Source organism: Clarias gariepinus, chromosome 21 (genome assembly GCF_024256425.1).
Source record: "Clarias gariepinus isolate MV-2021 ecotype Netherlands chromosome 21, CGAR_prim_01v2, whole genome shotgun sequence".
Taxonomy (NCBI): domain Eukaryota; kingdom Metazoa; phylum Chordata; class Actinopteri; order Siluriformes; family Clariidae; genus Clarias; species Clarias gariepinus.
Window position 1 is genome coordinate 17,099,000 of NC_071120.1, and position 21,873 is coordinate 17,120,872.

The window sequence follows — 21,873 nt, forward strand, 5'->3', positions numbered from 1 at the left end:
AAAGAAATGATTGCAAGTTAGTAGGCCAAAAAAGGCAATTATGGTTGCATCAACATATATCTGCAAAGCTGGTTTTACGCTGTGTGATTAAAGCATTTTTTATGATGATTACTTTTAACCCTGTAAACCTTTTGGCCAAATTCTATAACTTTTTTTTGCAATGGAATTGAAGAACATGGTGGGTTTTGCTTACATTATCAATCAGCATGTTCCTGGCTTGTGCACATACAGTAATGTGGTCAAGTGAGCAAAACATAAACAATCAGCCTGAGGGAATAAAGACACTATTCTGGGCATTAGTCTATTCATTTTTGCTTTGCCATCAAATCTACTGTATAGTATAACAGGATTTTAATTAAAATTCTATGTAGAATTTTAGTTTTTTCCAGATGTCAGATGGCTTTGGTTGAAACCGCACTAAATTGGTCATGTCACACGTTCAAGACTCTGAATCTTTACTAATGACCAAGGGATTATTTTACAATGTGCCAATTTTCAGGATAAAAATGTAGTACAGTGTAAAATTGGTTTAAACAGGAAACATTTTAACAGTAAAAATAGTGGCAAATGTCCCGGCAACTACCAATGGGAAGTTAAATCTACAGCATGTTTTTTTCTAAAGCTTGTTACAGTAGGTACCTGTTACATTACAGCCGATAAAGAATTTGATAAACGCCATTTCATACAGTAAATGCAGAAACTTCATAAAAAACTTTTTTTTATTTTATTATAGTATAAAGCTGATCGATTTAGAAGCCATGAAAAGTTTCTTTGAAAATCTAGCTAAACATTTCAGCACACACGAGCCTAGTAGCAGGGTTTGGATTAAAGTGCACAGTGGGTTTTGTAAAGCCGAGCTAATCAGTGCCAGGTGGTCTGGCTAATGAGCTCTATGCGCTGCTTACAACGAGAAGCCTTAACCTTTAGCTGCGACTAAGGAAAGTCAGACGTTCTGACAAAGAACCAGGACCTGTGATGTCTTCACTCATCTTGACATGAAAAATATATAATATAGTAATGCGTACAGGTTTTTTCTTTTTGTTAGAAATATCAAGTGTTTTTTTTTTATTATACATTTGCAATCGATGAGTCTAATCGCATTCTGTGTTTTTTTATGTTTAATTTTGATGTGAAGAATACTAATAATTTGTTTATTATTCATTCCTGCACATTATGGTGCACAGTTTTTTTTTGTTTTGTTTTTTGCAGTAATTGCCTGTCTGTTTAGTTAGGCACGGATGTTGCTTCTATTCTTTTTTTTCTTCTTCTTCTTCTTCTTCTTCTTTTGGCCTTTGGGGAAAGGCTAATATCTTGTGTGTCAATTCACAGCAGGAAAACTTTTTTCAATCTATATAAGGTTATTCATTTTTGGATCTTATTTTCTAAGAGAAAATAAAAAGAGAAATACATTATTTATGAACATATTCCCAGTCTTATAGTTAATTGTTTACATTTTTACAATTGCTTTGAAGCATCTAAGCTCGATGAGTAGTTGGTATTAGTGCATGTTTTCTTTACTTTTCCTGTAATTTTCACTGCTTTTCATCTTTTGTGACAGAGAAATTGAACAATGATCTAAATTGCACTTAAGTAGCTTCAAAGATTGATATCAGCTTTGATTAACTACAGTACCTCCCCACTGTAACCACCTTTTACGTGGCTGTTTCGGTGAGCTGTTTTTGTTTTTTGTTTTTTTACATTGACACACTGCAGGTCTGCCTAGCAAGCAGTAAAGAAATCAAAACCCACAGCAGAAGTTGAATGAGGATTAAAGGGCTCAGGATGCAATAGTGGACCACGATCTCTGTGCACCCTAACTGCAGACAGAACTGGAGGAACCTGTGCAGGATGATGGTCGACAGCTGTTTTTGCCAGGACATCTGGCCAGTATATATCTGGCAAATAAGCAGATCATATAATACATGACTGCAATTTACTACCCCTTCTTTATGCTTCCTTGTGGGTAAGCAGATTTTGCTCATTGTTTCCTTTATGTATGCTATTGTCCACAGAATGTGAACATCATAGTAAATAGGTTTTATCATTATAGTTATAGAGTTATGGTAAATGCATTCATCCTTATGTTACCTTTCACTTTGACCAACTTTTCATTCAAAAAAAAAAAAAATCTGAGGAAGGTAATGCACATGAACAGGGAGATATATTAAATGCAGAAGGTATTTGTATCTGAGTAAAATTAGAAAAGTGTACGAGAATTGCACCTAGATAAGTCATTCCAAATTCCTACACCATAGCTCAGCCTCCTTCTATTACATGACAGACACCAAAAGAGCATGAGAACTAGGACTTGTAAACAAACTTGAATAATAACACATCCACAATATTTTAGAAAGAGTTTAGAAAGACAATTAAGCTGACCAATATGTTGTCTTATTCACAGGTTTACATTCAGTTTAATGTAAAAAAAAAAAAGATATATGATTAGTGATGGAAAGTAACCAGCTTTATGTACTCCTGGTACAGTCCTCGAGTACATGGTGTCCTGTAACAGTACTCGTTGAAGTATAATTTAACTGTAGTATTTTTTTTTTTTTCTATGCAAGTAATGTTTTTTAACTTAAAGTCGTCACATTTGCTAAAAGTATTTATCATGTGCTAAATACTTAGTCAGCAGTAGCAGTGTCTGAGACAGTGGAAACAGTTGAGCAGACATCCCACTCTGCAGTAACTCATCTCAGGTAGGTCCCACTTGACCACAGTGTCTCCTCCCCTAAAATAAATGAAAGAATAAACAAATAAATAAAATTGAAAAAATGCATTCACACTTAGAATAGTAAGTTGGGATGTGTTGGGATGATTTGCAGAAGAAGAACTTTGTATTAAGATGTCTTTTTTTTCTCTATTAGGGAAAATGCTTTTAGCTTATTGCGTGTGCATACAGTATGTGTATGCTAGATAGCTGTATGTGCAACTACTGTATATGAGTAAATTATTATGAGTTAGTTAGGAACTTATAAACCTAGAAACCTGAAAAAAGCTAGCTAGTGACTTAACATTAAAGTTCTTTGAAAACAACCAAAGTTGTTTTCACTTTAGCATGGATAATTAGTTTATTAACATAGTTGTTTAAAAAATGCAAACAGATATTTCAATTAAGGGATTCGTTAATGGATATTTAGATTTTAGATGTTTAGGGATTAGTTGTATTAGTTGTACCCATGGTAACCGCTTTTAAATAATTGTACTCATTAGGTTTCACCAGACAACTAAATTACTTGTTGTGGATATTCCCATGTAATGCATTGTCGTTACACTAGCTAGCCTTTGAGAGAACCTTGCTAATGTTTTTAAATTCAGTTCAGTAAGCTTTAAAAATATTGCCGAACAATTTCCTCAAGATATATTTTCGTATCCATTCATAATTTAAACTCTTCAGATATATTTTTTGTCCTGTTTGGGGATTCCATATTTGACTTGTATTATAAACAGTTATAATAATCAGGTAAAAAAGCTACAAGATTCAGCACTTCATATCTTGAGCTTCCTCCACAAAGAGAAGAATCTTGCCAAGACTACTCCAGACTTAGCCCTGAGGCCAAATCACCCTGAACAGCAGCTTTGGAACAATACATGCGATCATGGTTTGCCAATGCTGCTTTTCCTGTTGAGAGGAAATGCAAGGCCTCTAGGTGTGACTAAAAGAAGATAGCATGCTCCAGAGCACTCAAGACCCCAAGTTTATAAACTCCAACCCCTTTCCCATTTTCCAAGTCCCCTCTGAGATATGAGAAACACACACACTCTTGCTATCGCTGTTTGATTCTCCTTCTCGCTCCTTTCCTCCTTTCCAATTCTTTCATTTGTCTGCCTGCATTACAACCCTTTCCCAGCTCCCCCACCACCCTCTATGATCTCCTTTAGGTCGTCTCACTAGTGAAACCACGGGTTCCCGACAACCAAGCAAGCAGTGCCACTTTCTCTTAGCACAGTGTCTCATTAAGGGGGAATGTTTGCATAGGCAAAGTTAGTATTTTTAGTGCATTTGTTTGTTTTATGATTTCTATGTTCTCACGGCAGAAAGATAGAATGCGGGCTTTGTACAGAGCTGCGTTAAAGCCGGAGTCCTTTGCATTTCCACGGCACTGTAGGGAGGAGAGTCATGGAAAAAAATGTTTTCTTCGCTTCTCATTATAAGTGTTTCAGAGAACGGCAGGGAACGCCACGCTGATGGCACGCCTTTGGTCGCTTCCAAAATTACCCCTCAGTGGGCTCTGTGATGTGGCGTTTTCCTGTAAACAGGTTTGAGGATGGGTGTTCCATAGGCTTGGAAAAGTTGGTTTAGTGCAAACTTTCTCCAACACAAGAGCCAAACTTGCCTCCAGGCACTCCCTGCAAGGCAACAGTACCAATCTGTAAGGGGTGAAAAGCTGAGGGTTGTTAGTGACCCAGTGAATTCAAAGCTGTTACTGCGATAAACTTTCGAGAGCATTAGCAAGTGAAGTCAGAATCAGAAGGCCACATATTGATATTAGTCAGTCTGAAACACTGATTAATTATTAGAGTATCTACAAAATGATAAACGTCTTATGTAAGAAAGCAAACGACGAACAGGAATAGAAAATTCTTAATTAATTGTATGTGTATATATAGTTAAGTATTGCTGGAAGTAAGTATTTATATTCTTCTTAATTTTATTTCAAGAACAAATTTTTTCTTGTTTCTTGAAGTTCTCTCATCTTGTCAAAGATTGCATGTGATACCGCCTTGGAATAGCCCTGTGCAATTTTATCATTGTTTTAAAAAATGCCTATGAAGAATTGCTCCAATTCATTGTCTACTGTAACATATGTATGCTACACAAAGTAGTTAATGCTATCGTTATCTGTGTGCATTCAAACATGGGTTGCAGGTATGGAACTTGAGGATAAGCACCCCAGACCTACCTTAAAAATTTTTAATATACTGCAGTAAGTCTGTAAAACTTCCTATATTTAATTGAGTTAGCCTAGTTTCTTTGCTAGCTTCAACTTCAATCCAGTAGCTAATGTAACTGGCTAGGCATCAAGTCTAGTTAACATTAAATATTGATTATTATAATGATAATGAATTTACATCTTATAATTTGTTAACAACTACATAGTGTTGTCTGTGCATATTACAACTTTTACAGAGGGTCAAAGATGTTTTTAAGGCAGTGCTTGCTTATATAAGTATTAAATTGGTACAGTAGTTAGTTTACATGAAAACTTAACAGTTCTTAATGTCATCAGTTATTTTTTTTTCTTTGTAATTCTTGATGAGATGAAAAATGAACTGATCGAGTTCAACACATTACCTGTACTTTCAATTGAAAATTATTTCTTGGTGTTATACTGTTTTTCATATTTATACATGAGCACATTAATTTTAATGTCTTAGTAGGCAATCACATGGAAGGTGGCAACAGCATAAATATTGTATATAGATCAATCTTATTGGAATGTTGAGGTTGTCATAATTGCAAAAATGCACACAAACTTGTTAAGCTTGTTAAAACAACACATATTTTAAAATCTCAGCCGTCATAGGACGTCATAAAACTAAAACTTCTTTTTGAGCCACATATGGAAACAATCACGTTTCACTACAAGTCATTTAAAGATGTATTATCAAAATATTACAATTCTCTTATAGTTCACACATTTTTAAAACAGTGGTCCTAATCACTTATTGCAGTTTGTGGTTGAGACAAGTGTCTCTTTTTCATGTGGAAAAAAAACAAGCCAATATGATGTGTATCCAGTTGTTGTCACCTGATCCCATGACAACATGATCATATGACAAGCCAAGCCTACTGAGTAGGCCCCTGGCTCCAGGATCAGAGGCTTCTGGTCTAGAGGTTTGGTCTCGAACCATCCGCAACATGAATATTTTATTGCTGACCCACTTTTCAGAAATGGCGACCTTCCTGACAGAAGTCCATGTCCATTTTAGGGCCAACTTCATGAGTCACTCCAGCAGACACTAAGAAAGCCTTGGTGAACTTTAGTGGCATAATAATTAGAACATACAAGCAGACCTGTTCTTCTTACTGCTGCACAATGATCCCATATTAACTTAATTGTACATAATACCAGAACAATGTACATTAACATGTAACAATAAAGAGGAGAGACAATACATCCTGCGTAAACAGGAGCTTTTCCAAGATGGTGGAGGGGTTTTGTGAAAAGAATCACTGCATTAAGTCGATCCACAACGATTGTTGATGTTACAGTACTCTTGTTTCATTTGCTTGTGTGTCTAGGCAAGTTTTACTTCACATTTGGTAAATTGATTCCATTCCTTGGGTTTGTACCATCACCCAATCCAGGAGAAACAGCTCTTCTATGTGGTTCAAATAAGCAGGCTCCCCTGTCATTGGCCAATCAACGAAAAATCGGTCCTAAGTATAGAATTAGCATGCAAGTCATTTATAAGGATGTAGATGAAGCAGTGTCACCCTCCTTTTCCTCTGCACTGAGGCTGAAGAAAGAACAGGTCATGTTGACATTTTGATTCTGGTTCCACAAACCTTGATCTAACAGACACAAGTACACACTAGATAGATGAGTGCCCTACTATTAAATGCATTGAGGACACAGTCTGGGTCTCTGGATTTTGTGCTCATTCGTTGTTCATTACAAAATGGAAATAGGAGAACAAGGTTCCTTTTAAAAAAAGTGTTCTAGCATGTGGCACACGCTAAAACACTACTGAGAAATAACATTTATGCAAACAGTAAAATTAAATATTGAATTGTATTTATCAATCTCAAAGTCTAAAAGTCAGTCTAGTCAAGAAATAAATAGAAGCTATGGGGTGGGAAAAAAAAGTTTCTACTAAGCCTTTACCTTCAAATTAAAGGGGACAATCATAGCTCTGACAATGTTATTATGTGCATCATGATGATTTGTTTGATTCGTATTTGCTTGCACATCTCTACTGGTCTTGATTTAAAATGAGGCTAAGGGTGGAGGTCTGACCCTGCAGTGTGGTTACATGAACTTTCTCTGAACCCGGTGATGAGCCCTACAGTCAGGCGCCCACCTTTCCTCATGTGGTTACCTTGGTGCACTGAGATCTATCTGACAGAAACACACCACTAGGCCACTGAGAACTGTCAAATTGCATGTTATTTTGTAGCATTAGTATTTACTTCCAAGAATAGTTCTACATCATCATGGAATAATGAGTGGTGGCGGAGTGTCATGCTTGGATCAAAGAAAGGGAATTGACTAGAATTGTTGCTGTTTTATATGAATCTATTGGTGTAGAATGTAAATGAATTATTTTGGCAGGTTGACCTAAATATCACTTGATTACAAAGACATCAGTCATCAGTGGAAGTAATGGTTGCTGCAATGATTGTGGCGGTGTTGAGTTGTTTCTTATTTTTCATCTGTAAAAAACATGAGCAGTGCACCTGATTTGGTTAAAGTTAGACAAGCTGTCCTGAGTCTATTGCTATATGTCCTTGAATTTGGCCAGTCATTGAGGGCCGTAGGCGTCCTGTTAAACAGGGGTGGTGTGGATTGTCCCAGCAGGCCATTTGACTGGACAGAGTCGCCTCTCTCTGGCCTGAAGCTGTGCTGGCCTAGGCCGAGGGGATAGGAGCGCTCGCTGACTGATTATGTCTCTGGGAGAAGTACAGCCTGGGGAGTCTATTAGAAACACTCGAGCCAATGACAACACAGACAGACGACACACCTAGACTACCACCCTGTTCCTTCACCTTACTAGATGAGGCTACATATCAGCCAGGACGTTTGTCACGTTCTTATCTTTCTGCTGGATTATAACTGCCTCCTTCTTAAATGCAAATAAATGCATATAACAGGACGCGAAAAGCGCTTATTAAGACGTTTTGTCCAGCAGATGTGTAAACTGTAGATTTCGTGTTTGGTTGCCTAGTGGAATATTTTTCACCCAGCCCCTTCCCTCTCACACAGTAGTTCCTGTGGCAATGATCACACATTGTTTCTCTTGTTGTAAATGTAATCAGGAAACACTTAAACAATAGGCTTCTGCCCTCCCACATCAGCAAGCGGTAAAAGAAGGCGCTTTGTTTCTAAAATAAGAATCGTTTGACATTTGAAAGTCAGCACAGCCCATTGCTATGAAGTTCGCCGGCGGCTGGAACATAGGCCGGAACCCTGCGAGCTATTTCCAGCATCTCTGAAAACCCGTTATTGTAAGCGTGTAATTACAGGCCTTGACGCTGCACTTAATTCCCAAACAATATGGTGTACTTTATACACAAGGCCGTCAAATTACGCTCAGCCCATCATCCAGAAAGAGCTGTCAGGATGTGGATGTTGGAGCTGCCTCGCAGTGGCCGCCAAATCCACGCCACCACCCTCGATTCTGCTTTCTCATTATCCCAAACCCTGCTCCAGGCCTAATGAGGACGATGGAGAGGAGGAGGCCTCAGCGAGACCACAATGAATTTCTCAACTCTAACAATGTTCTGTCTGCAAAACAAGCACTGGGCTAAACATTATGGTTCGGTGTTCTTTTCAGATGATATTGTTTGTTGTATTTCGGGTGATAGTGATTACACAGAAATGTTGTTAGTTGGGAAAAGAGCTTTGCACCTGTTAAAAAATACTAAAATAATAGAAATTATATTACAACAAGGCAAAGCTAATTTAAAATCCCTCGAATTTTTAACACAAAATAAAGACTTGCCTTGAGGTGGACATGACAGTCACCTTAAACAACATCCTTTAGCAGTGTTTTTATTTGTTTAAAAATGAATACCCCTTGCTAGAGATAAGCATCATTTCTTAAGGAACACATTTTAAGAATGCAAAGGAGGACAGTTGCAGTTTTTTGGGGTTTCTTCTTGTCTGAAAAGTCAGTTAATGTGTTTACTTTGGAACTCCCTCATCATTTTACCCTTCACTTGCTCAGCTGTCAGGAGAATGGAATTGAGTCTCCCCCAGTCCGGAGAGGAAATGACAAATAAGTACTTCCAGCAGGCTGGAAGAGGCAGCGAGAGCAGGACACGCGTCAGTGGCTTCAGCACAGGAAATAGGAGGGACACATTACAGTGTCACACAAAGGATAGTGTGTTTCCAGCACAGTGCCATGTGCCCAGCTTGTGCGAGGCAATTGGGAGGAATCTTTTTTCCTCCTCTTGTGTCTTTTCTTTCTTTCTTGGAAGTTGATGAAGTTCCCAAATTGCTAAGTAACCAAGCAACCTGTAATTTCCCCCATCCTCCGTTCTTCATCAGACTCTGGTGTCCCTCAATGGACTTTTTTCTAAAGAAACTCTGTTTGACAAGGCTACCATTTTATTATTTTTTTTCTTCTTCTTAGTGCTTGTGGTTCCTTTTGGCGAGACAGTCACCTCTGCGCATTTAATCGGTGGAAATGTTAGCAGCATCTGGGTCTGGTGTGCGTTGTCTCCTTTGGTCCGCACCACCTAAGTTAAAAAAGGCTGCCACTCATCATTAGGCCCTGTGTTCCCAGAAGAGGTGGCCATTTCACGCATACAAGAAATTATGCTGAATTTGATAATACGCTTATTTTTTCCCCACACCCGCAGGGAAGGAGATGAGTGGGAAGTGGTGGAATGATATGCTATGTTAACTTTTATATGCTGAATCCATCTATATAGCTGCAAGACATGTCTGAAAGCCTTTTTTTTCTCTCCTTGCATGACGATTGCTTCATATTAAGATAGAATGGGGGGAAATAAAATCTCATTGGAAACTTGTTCAACTTAGTGCCTCCACTCTTCTGAAATTTGTCCCAGTATAATATTCCTTAAGGTATTTAAATGTGATACATATTTCCAGTGGTGTCAACCCAGAGCTCCCAGTTCTTTAATATGGAGGTTGAGGGTTGGATAAAAACCCACTTTGTAGAAGATTAATGCATTTCAGAATTTCAGAAAATTCAGTAAGATAGAAAAGTAGGTTTAATTCATGGGGAAAAAAAACAATGATTTTGGCTGGGGCTTCCTCCCTCTTATTCTAGTCGTCACCACGTTGGATCATTTGAGCCACAAGATCTGGACCAAATTTTATGCCAGATGCTCATCCTTTTGCAATCCTTCCATTATCTTACTGGGTTTGCAATGGGTGGGTTGTATGAGGCATAGGGTTAAGGGTCTTGTCCAAGGACCTAACAGTGGTGACCAAGCAGTGCAGTAAGCTTGAACCACTGACCCTATGAGCAGCAACCCAGAACCTCAACTGCCTGGTCCGTGAGTCTTTATGGTGGAAAAAGTATACATCATCCAAATGGTTGTCAAAACTACTTGGTACACTATAGTTTTACATGCACAGGGTAAATATTTTAATTTCCTGCATAGTTTGTGGACTTGATTCAGCATCATGGTCTGATTACATAGTATTGCATTTTGATTCTCTTTTCCTTTTTAAATTTAAATGTCTCCATAATCAGAGCCTTAAATAAACATTTATTTTCAGCCAATATATTTTCTTGACACAAGTCTGGTTCCTACCATAGGTCTAGAAAGAAGTTCCATGGCCAATCTCTCTGTGTGGGAGAAATGAAATACTCTCTCTCCCCTGCCAATCTCAGTGACATTAGCCAGTTGTGGGCCGCTAGGTGTTCCTGTATACGGAAGAGGGCAGATACACTGTATGTATCAGTGAGATACATTCACCTTTGAAGGGGTTATGCTGCCCTGTGATGGAGAAAGTGCAGCAGTTTGAACCATACACTTGGCTGGTGGGTGGCCGCTGATAAAATTGGGGAAAAATTGAGAAACAAGCTGTGAAAAAAGGAAAAGAAAAAACATTAGCCATCATCATGCAAGCTGCATAAAAAAAAATTATGATAGCATAGTTTAATAGAATAACCAACCCCTATTACATGAACATAACATCTGAACAATCAAATGATGACCTGTTTTTTCTGCCACCAGAGTCTACAGAATATCTGCTTGGCAGGCCAGTACTTTCTTTACCATTAATATGTGGATAGCTGGACAGCACATGGCTATATGTGGATGCCATCTTCTGTATGAAACCACAGAAGACAGCAGCTGTCTCATGGAGATCCAGCAGTCAGGTGACTGGCTGTGGCCATGCTGATGCCATGTGAAGGGCGCTCGCTACTTTTTTGAATGCAGGCATTGAAACGAGGATTCCGGTGGGTCCAGCATCCTGCTGCCATTTCAACAGCGCCAGGGACTCTTCAAGGCAAACATGAGCTGCTGCCAAAAAACTTCCAAATGCATGCAGGGAAGTATTTCTAACACTTCCTCCTGGAGCATGCAATGACAGTGATATCTTAATTTTTTTAAATGGATTAGCTTGGGTGGGAGGTTGTGCAGTCTGACTTCTTCTTGTGCTTTGTGAACATGTACAGTATTTACGAGTAGAGTGTTGTTTAGATTAAGTGGTAAGGTTGCTGGGATTCTTTTGGGAATTCTTTTGTTTAAATTATTGCTTTATGCAAGTACAGTATAAACTATAAACCAAGATCTCTTTTTTTGTTAAGTATTGACTAGTTTTAAAACAAAAGAAATAAGAAAAGGGGTAATTTTAGCAACATACATTTTAGTGCTGCACAATTAATCACATAACCTTAAAATCACAGTACAGACCTGTGGAATTATTTAATCAAAAAAGGCTGTAGTTTATTACATGGCATATACACATAGTTGTGAATTTATGGCAAGTTTGTCAGTAATTTTATATATATTTTTATAGGGTTGAGTAAACCCCACCTTTAGATCTGTGTGTGTGAGTGTGTGTAGTTTGCATGTTTTCCTCATGCTTGGTGGGTTCCCTTCTTTCTTCCCACTGTCCAAAGACAAGCGGATTAGTCTAACTGGCATTTCCAAATTGCTTGTTGCGTGTGAGTGTGTGAGTGCTTGTGCCCTAAGATTGATTGGCACCCCATCTAGGGAGTACAACGCCCAGTGCCCGGAGTTCCCTGGTACAGGTTTCAGGGTTTCCATGACCCTGTACAGGATAAGCTCTATAGAGAATACAGTATGTGTGTGTGTGAGAGAGAGAGAGAGAAACGTGAATATGTATACATGTAAATAGTTTCTTTTGATTGTATAAATCTTAAACTTGTTAAAAACACTATTAAATTCAATTGAAAAATTAAATATTGCAGTTAAATTTCAGTTGCAATATTTCGAAATAATTGCAATGTGATTTTTTTTTTTATTAAATCATGCAACCCTGTACATACCTATTTAAAAACTGTATCTAATGTGACAGAGTGCTCAAGGAGACGTAAAACCACATAATTCTAGCTGTAAACTCACTGGTCGTACCTTTCTTGTTTAACACAACAGGCTTAATTAACTTTTTATAGACTATCAGCAACTAGCCTGAAGATATTATTCTAATTTATTAAATGACTGTCTCTAAACTGTGTTCTTAAGTAACTGATCCATGATCACAATTTTGTAAGTGATTTTTTTTCCCTTTTGATGGGCTTCCCAAGTTTTTGTAAAACCTGATGATCTCTATTTGAAAATAAATGTAAATAAATGTCTATGTTAATTTCTATTTTTCTTCTAATTATTTACTGCTATTTGCATGTGGTAATATTTATTTATATTTAAATTCTATTTTATACATTATATGCTTTATATTTCCAGTAATGAATGAAAAGACGATATGCCCCTATATGCCTGGTCCTCTATTTTCTCAAATCACAGCCCTGGTTGACATGAGTGCCAAAGTGTAAAGCACTATGAAACTCACACCAAGAAAAGTCAAAGACTCACTGCTGTGTGTGTCAATTAAAGTAAAACCAGGTTTGGATTTTGCCTATAGAAAAAGTCATGTTTCACACATTTTCCACATGGGGACTTTTCATATGTATGTACACAAGCATATAGTCCATGTGTTCTTATTCACATTGCTGATTGCTCACACAATTTATTTATTTTCACAAATGTAGTGCATGTGGAGTTCTGTTTCAGATTCTTTTTCATGTGCCACCACATATTCTTCACATGATGTCAAAACAGCCACATGTCATACATGTGTGACTTTTCTATAAAGGATAATGAATCAGCATTACGGGGAGAAAGCGAGAGAAATGTCAAGGCAGTTATTGTGTTAATGAAAATGAATATTTAAAACCTAGGAATATCCAAATTAACTAATTTTAAAGTCAACAAACAGTACTAAATCAACTTCAATGATAAACAATAATAGTGTATCTTATGTCATCTGGTTATTAAAATTTCCATTGCTATATCATTGGAAATAATTATAATAATAATAATAACATTGAGGAACATTGAGGAAAGCTGACATCAACATTGTCATCCGAGGCAAACTTTTGCACGACGAGAAGATCAACACAGGGCTATGGAGATGACAAACAGCTCTGTAGAAAAACAAATGAGACCACATTGTGCTCTGGCTGTGCGGCCTTATCTCCATGTGTTCCTGTTTGTTTGTGCTGCTGAACAGAGGGATGTGGGTAAAATGCCGTGAAATAATAGGTGAGACGCCGTTTCTGCTGCGCTGTTGTTACTGCAAAGCACAGCTGTTATGTTCCTTATGGTGCCAGTGGGATAATCTTGTCAAAGTATTTAATCTTTTTTTTTTTTTTTTGGTTTTTCTAAGCATAGTTTATTATTGAGTTCTAATGCTCAGAGATTTCCGGAGCTGTCTGCGTGGAGTGTCAGCGTGGATGCTCAGGCTCCGTGGGATTTGGTAATGATTGTTTAGGCATAATCATGAATCGGTGTAATCAATAGTGACCAGAAACAAGATTTCATTTCATTCTTCTTATTTTTTTAAATGCATGCATAATAATGTGTGTGTATGTGTGGAAATTTTGTTTATTCTAAGCTTCCTTAGCAGTTGATGCAATGTTCAATACAGTAACGCCGTGTCTGTCAAATGAGTTTTCATGGCATTTCCTTACAAAATTGTATGTTCAATATCCTGTGAACTGTTTTTTTCTACCTAAAGCAAGTCTTTCAGAATCTATGTTTGCAGAATTTCTTTATATATATATATATATATATATATATATATATATATTTTTTTTATTTTTTTTTTTGTGTCTGTTGCCAAATCTGAAATGGTGTTGTATTTAAAGCACTACAAAGCAGATGCCATAAAGTAATGAACATAATCATATATGCCATAGTATTGACAAATATAATTGACAAAAAAACTTAAATGATTCTCACTCTGACGATCTCTAATGTTGTTTTAAAAAATTATTTTAACTTCTTGTGGTTTTTCTAATGGTTACTTTGTCTTTACCAACAAGAGAGTTTAATTAGGTTAAGTAAAATAATTACTTAATTAAATTAATTAAAAATGCGCTACTAAATCTTAGAAGCAGTGAAAGTACAAAAACACAATTTTAAAGCCCATCAATTAGATACAGTGGTACTGTACAGAATTTAAAACTGTTTTTAAATTATCTGTAAATATAATTTAGCCATTCTGTCCAGGGTCTACCCCGCCTCGTGCCCTAAGCCTGCTGGGATAGGCTCCAGGCCCCTGCGACCCTGAATACAGGATAAAGCGGTACAGATGATGAGTGAGTGAGTATAATTTTGCCGCCTTAGTTATTGCTAATATTAAGACAACAGCAAGCTAGTTGCCAAGCTCTGGGGAATTTATAATCTTTAAGAAGCACTTATTTGAGCACAGTGTCACAAATGATTAAAGCAAACGTTTGGTAACAGTTATTAGCAGTTATTAAGGTATTGAGTTTATTTCCAGTTGTCAGTTATCACTATTACTAAAGTATGGTCCAGTTGGTTAACTTTTGAAAATAATAATGAAAACATTTTGCACTAAATATTTTTAATAAACAATCAGAGTAATGCAGGTGATGAAACATTAATTAACAACTGATTTAATCTGTTGGTTGGAAACAGATCCAATATTGTTATTTTTATAGTAAAATCAAAACCTAATCTGTAGTATTTTACTCTTAAACCATGCTCACTGACTAACAAAAATAATTTCAAGAATGTCGAATCAAAATGAACTCCAATTAGGGCAAATGTCATGCAAGTCTGAAGATTTCAATTTGATGGCAATTGAGTGAATGTGATAATCACTTTATGGCATGATTGCACTGCAGATACAAGTAAACACGGGGGAGGATTAAGCAATGTTTTATGACTGTTGCATGGGGTACACACTTCATCAGGTAAAACAAGCGATCAAGAGAACGCGAACATCTGCTTGCTGTCGCACAGTCCGTGCACTCCAACATTAATCGAACATAATTGCTGCTTAAAATCTTTTTTTTTATTATTATTGTAAGATCTGACAGCACTGCTCAGAAGCAAATTGGGATCATCTTCCATGACCAGCGAGGATTTACAGATTTAAGCCAGAACTAAGTTTATTTCCTCCATGTGCTTTTTATCCCCGCAAACAAACCGTTTAAAAGGATCACCCGCGACACCCGCGATAACCACATTACTGTAAGAGAGAAATAAGGCCGCTCGCATGAACATCCTCATCGCCCCCCCCCCCCCCTCCTCCTCCTCTTCACCCCACTCTAATTGTGCCGTGGTTCCCGATGGGTTTAGATGTTTGACACTGCGAAATGCTCTTAAATCTTCCTCCCTTATGCTAGGCCCTATCTCTGCTGAGGAAAAGGGGCTGTATGTCGAATTTGTAAATTTATCGTTTTACAAAATGGCGCGTTAATTGGGTGCAGACATGGTCTGATTTGAAATGCTGACTTAAGAAAAAGAAGTTTTGATTTTTTAAATGAGTTTGGATAGCTGCATGAGTACCTCCTCCCACCACATACACACACACACACACACACACACACAAACACCCATGCACACAGGCCCATCATCTACCCTCCTCCCCTTTTTGTCCTCGCTTAAGGGAACTGATATCAGGCATTCTCTCTAGTTCGTGTGAGAAGACTTTTGCATCAATATCCCACTGGTAGGATTTATCAGAGCAACTAATTCCGTTAAAAGGGAACTGATTTTCTCCTTTATGACTAATTCTCAATTATCAGTCTAAAATCCTTAATGTCCAACAAAGACCAGTATTTTTTTATATAAATAAATAAATAAATACTCAAAGCTTTACATACTGTCCTTGCAAATGCACTTTTAAACAGTGATAAACACCAGCATCATCTTCCCAAACCATATTAAAGCACCCAGTATTAACAGCAGGATAAAAGGCCACTGTGTCAGTGTCTTGTTGTACTGTATAGTCTACAGGAAGAAGGGCACAAGATTGTTCCCACATTCAGTACTGCCTAACCGAGAGGAATCAATTAAACCTGCATCGTATATATATCGACACAGCTGGACCAAACCCAAATTGTGTGCAGAGAACTCCCAGTGTAGATGAGACAGCAACTTTTTTAAAAAGGTACACTGGTGCATCAGACGCTACATCTACTGTATGGGCAATCGACACGAGTGCCCCAGACAGTAACTATTGAACTGTATTCACTTTTACTGTAGGTCTATTTAGTGCAAAGTCCCGGCAGTTAGTTAAACAGAATAGCATCTAATCAATGAGAAAACACCCATCATGAGAATTTACAGCATTTCTCAGGAAACAATAAATATGCAAATAAATTCTTTAACAAATGTGCCTCTAAAAAAATATAAAAAAAAAAGAATTGTAAATAATTAATAATTAAGATATCCAGTCATGTCCAGATTAAATGTTTGAATAGACTGATGGATATTTATTATTATTATTATTATTATTATTGTTGTTATTATAAGTGTTTTTTTCTAGGGTTAAAAATTGATTAATTTCATGATTGAATTATATCTTACAACACACAATTATGAAGAAACCATGGTCCTAAATCTATACAAAGAATTCTTAGTGAACCTTATTGGATTGAAGTCAAAACCATCTGCCATATACCTTCCCCTCAAAACCTCTTCTAACCCTAACTTGTGACAGCAAAGCAGTAAAAAGTGTAATTAAGTGACTGCCAAAGAATTAACATACTCTAGAGATCCTTGGCATTGAATGGTTTTGATGACAAGTTGAAACCTAACAGCTCATAAGACCACTTTTTTTTCCCCTTAATGTCAAAACACTTGCTCTCACAAAAGTCATCACTTATTCCTTTTCGTTAATGGCGCTATTCATTTCTTAATTCAGTCCTTAAACCATACAATGTCTACCAGTGATGTTTCAGATGGCTTGGCAATAGTATGCGCAGAACACACTGGCAAGCCTGTCTTGGATCTACACCACTGCTTGCCTTTCTGTGCAAGGTCATTTTGGACATATAATATTGCTTGTCTGGCAAAGCAAGGGCGAAATCAATGGTGTGTATAATGATATAGTGTGTAATCCATGTCCATTTGATAGTTATCACAGCCCCATTAAACTCAAAGACATAGACTACCGCCCTGCGGCCGGAGAAATTGTGCAATGCCCGGGATTCTGTAGCGGCACCTTTCCATCCTGAGTAAACAAGCCACAATTAATCGCAGTGTGTAAATTTAACCCAAAGGCAAGAAGGCCACCTAAAGCCTTGCCACTAGACACCATCTTGGCAAATCGCCACACCTTATTTTTACTCTGACCTTTTCTGTGATTAGCAGTAGCGAGATTCAGCTGGCAGCACATACGATTTAGTCCAGAGCCAAGCTGAAAATATCGACAGTTTCTGTTTTCACTTGAGATTATTGCAAGAATTATTGCAATCTTTTCAGTGTTTCTCTTGAGCACACTGGGTATTGTAATCATATGACATAAACACGCATGTATATTGATAGCGCTTTCATTTCTATTTCACACATTTGTGTTACTCAGTATAACTGTTCTTGGATATTAGGAGATCGGTTTCCACTTTACACGCCCGGACATGTCTGCCTGCTTACCGGTTTGCTCAGTTACTGCAAGTGCGCTTCTAATTTCCCACAAGTCCTCCTCGGACAATATGTCCTAACCAAGTTTATGAGAAAAGTAGTGCAGCAAAGCTAGCAAAAACTTAAAACTATGTCCTCAAAAGAGCTGATCAGGGCATCTGGCCCCTTGTGCAGGCATTGGGGACTTAAATCGGTGCAAACGAACTGATTATTTAAGCGTAAAATGTGGTTTGGGCCAGGTGCGCACTCTCCAAAGTGTGGCAGAAGAAACGAGTCAAAGCGCGATTGCGAGGGACAGGTCATGGCTGCGGTGAATGGGGTCTCTGAACCTTCCAGGTGCGCAGAAGTGTTGACTGATGGAAGCAGGCTTCGGTACTGGCGCGAATTCTCCACAGGAACCCAACAGGGCCGTATTCACAAGGGACGCTCAGACACACTTTGACTTGTTTTTTAAGAGCACATGTTTCCGAACATTTTTTTTTCTTGTAGCAAGTTTTGTACCAAGTGCAGCATAGCGTTTGTGTGCGTGTGTGTGTGGTGTATGTGTATGCGTGTTTAGAAACCATCCAACAGGGTCTTATTTGGCAGCAGGAGAATTCAACTACATCTTTAGCAAGCACCCGTAGGCGAGTTTGCACTGTGCTTCTCTCTGCACACTTGTAACCGCTCCCACACTTGAACAAGCAAGTGTGTGTGCGTATGTGTTTCTGTGTGTGTGGAAGTGTGAGCATGTCAGTGTGTGAATCCCACTGGGTTCCATAGTCTGCGCCGAGCTCCACTTTATCCCTTGTTGTTTTGTGACTCAAAGGCTGCCGTCCTTGTCTCTATTTATGCAGTCCTTGTTAAAAACCAATACACCCTCATTACCGGCAGTGCACGGCTACGTCACTCTTTGAAGCAGGTTCCACTTAGGTGAAAAGCAGACTGATAAGAGCCTTAAAGCTGGTTTTATCCGTCTATACAACACTTGCTGTACAGTATGTGGATCATCTCACTACCTCATTACCACATATTGTGAACATCTATACCTTCATAAAGAGTGAGACTTCACAGTTATACTTTACAGAACCCAGGTGATGTCACTAAAACCTCACCAGGATTGTGGTACTTCACCACAGGGGATCTCTTCAGACCGACTCTAAATGATTTTCTTCTAGGAGTGAAAAGAAAACGAAAACAGAATTACTTTCATATGTTTATATGCTCTAAAGCAGGATTTTAATTAAAAATATCTTTCATCTGAAATGTGTTTATTTTATTTTATTGTTGTTGCTGTTGACCATGGGTCTCATAATAGAATACTGAACTAAATTATTATTTATATACTGTATATGTTAGTTCTAAACTAGGTCTTGCATTCATAATTTTATGTACATTTCTTCCCAGAAAGAGGTTAAATAAATATATTTTTAGAGACTTTTTATTAATCATAATTACTAAGTTATATTGTTTTGTATTTTATATATATATATAAAATATATATATTTTATATATATATATATAAAATATATGAGGTGGTGAGTGAGTGCGTTAGAAAGAGAGCAACAGAGAGAGAGAGGGAGAGAGTATCCTTCACAGTAAGAGAAAAAAAACAAGATCTAAAATCATGTTATTTTTTTAAACAAGGAAAAATGTAGAAATGTGTCTTTCTTACCTGTGTAGGAAAATAATGTTGTGGTTACAGTAGATTGATTTTTTTTTTATCATGTTTTTGAAACCTATCACGATGGACAAGATGAAAACTGGAAGAAATGTAGATAAAGGAAGGAAGAACAAGATACAGAGGAAACCTTAAGCGTTGACCTCTCTATACTTTTCCTCCTGCAGAGCCGTCCTTGCCCTGGAGCGTCCCACCACTCTTTCTGAGGGTGCAGAGATCAGGGGGCAAAATGTTTCCGTGTGTTGTGGTGTTGCTCGCCTTGGGCCACGCTATGATTTCCACCTCAGCCTCCTCCTTAAAGCTCCCGCCGTGTCTCTCCAGCAGATATTCGTGAAGATCTATGCTCAAAGCTTGATATCGTTTCAAGAGCATCATGCTGCTTCTTGTTCTTCTTGTTTTGAACCGCTCGGGATTGTTTTTTGCCAGATGTGAAGCGTAGCCGGATTCAAAGACGAGCAGCTGAAAGGAAGTTGTTTAGGAAGAAAGAAAGGAAGAAGAGATGTGGGGAGGAAGGGCTGTTCATTGGACGGCTGTCTTGCTGGGAGAAAGATGCAGGTTAAGTTACAGGATAGATCCATAATCAGTGAGACCAGAGACAACTGAATGAGGGAATTAGAGGCCTGCTGTGCTGCCAGCACGTCTTATCTTTAGCTAAGAGACATGTGGAGAGGCAGCATGCTAATTGCTGTATTTTACTTCCTGCATGAGCAGGAAGCATTCATTTAGACAAGTGCAATGTCCTTTAAACATGAACAAGGCTACGTATCTCATTTCAAAAAACAGTAGTGTGGACTAAGACTTTTTTTTCTGCTTTTAACTACAGTGGAGTCAGTATGCATTGATTGAAACACATATAATCAGGAAGAATTTATGATACAGGGTGAAAAACTGCTAAAATTATTTAAATTGAACAGATGTTGCCTTCTAAACAGATATATATATCTAATATATATATATATATATATATATATATATATATATATATATATATATATATATATATATATATATATATATATATATATAGTATACCATATTACATGAATATAGAATATAAAACACTTTGTTCCCCAAAAAGTTTGCCAGAAAAGGTCATAGGATAGTGGGTTGAAACTACAGTTTTGGTAATAGAACAACAGACAACTGTCAAATTAAGATCAAAAAGGTCCTTACACTTCCAATCAATCAATCAACCAATCAAGAAAGAAAGAAAGAGAGAGAGCGAGAGAGAGATTTTCTTTTTATAATTTCAAACTTATTTTATTACTCCTTTCTAGAATTAAATATTATAATTATTACAGTACCAGACCAGGGTTATTTCATGCTTGAAATAAGAAAGGAATGTTTGGTTTACTGTAATAATATAAAAACATAAATTGCTAGATAAACTTCATTATATAAATATATTGAAATATGCTAGTATGTATATCTTGGCAAGTGAAAATATCTTGAATCTAGTCAAATTTCCACTTAACGACCAGTTCATTGGGTACACCTTACTCATACTGGGTTGGACCTCAGAACTGCCTTAATTATTCATGGCATAGATTCAACAAGGTTCTGGAGACATTCCTTAGAGATTTTGGTTCATATTAACATAGCATCATAGAGATGTTTATCTGCACATCCATGATGCAAATCTCCCATTCTGTCACATGCCAAAGGCTCTCTAATGGATGGAATGGTATTCAATGGTTCATTGAATGAACTCATTTTCATGTTTAAGAACCCAGTTTGAGATGATTTTAGCTTTGTGATATGTTGTGTTATCCTGTGGTCATAAAGAGCATGGCCATGGTCAGCAACAATACATTGTGGCATTTAAACAATAATTAGTTTGTACTATGGGGTGCCAAGAAAACATCCCCTACATCATTACGCCACCATCACCAGCCTGAAACGGATATACCCATGCTTTCATGTTATATACATTTTGACATTACCATTTGAATATCACAGGAGAAATTGAGATTTATCAGACCAGGCAAAAAAAAATTGCCACTCTTCTATTGTCCAATTTTGGTCAGCCCATGCGAATTGTAGCCTTGGTTTCATGTTCTTAGCTGACAGTGTGGTCTTTGCTGCTGTGCCGCTGTAGTCCATGTGCACAAAGTTCAACGTGTTGTGCATTCAGAGATACCTTGGTCGTAATTAGTTGTTATTTGAGCTTCTGTTGCCTTTCTATCAGCTCCAACCAGTCCGGCCATTCTCCTCTGACTTCTGGCATCAATAAGGTATTTTCGCCCAGAGAACTGCCACTCACTGGATATTTTCTCTTTTTCTCTATTCTCTCTCTGTAAACCATGGAGATGGTTGTGTGTAAAAAATCCCAGTAGATCAGCAGTTTCGGAAATACTCAGACCAGCACGTCTGGCAGCAACAACCATGCCAAGTTCGAAGTCAGTTTATTCACCTTTCTTCC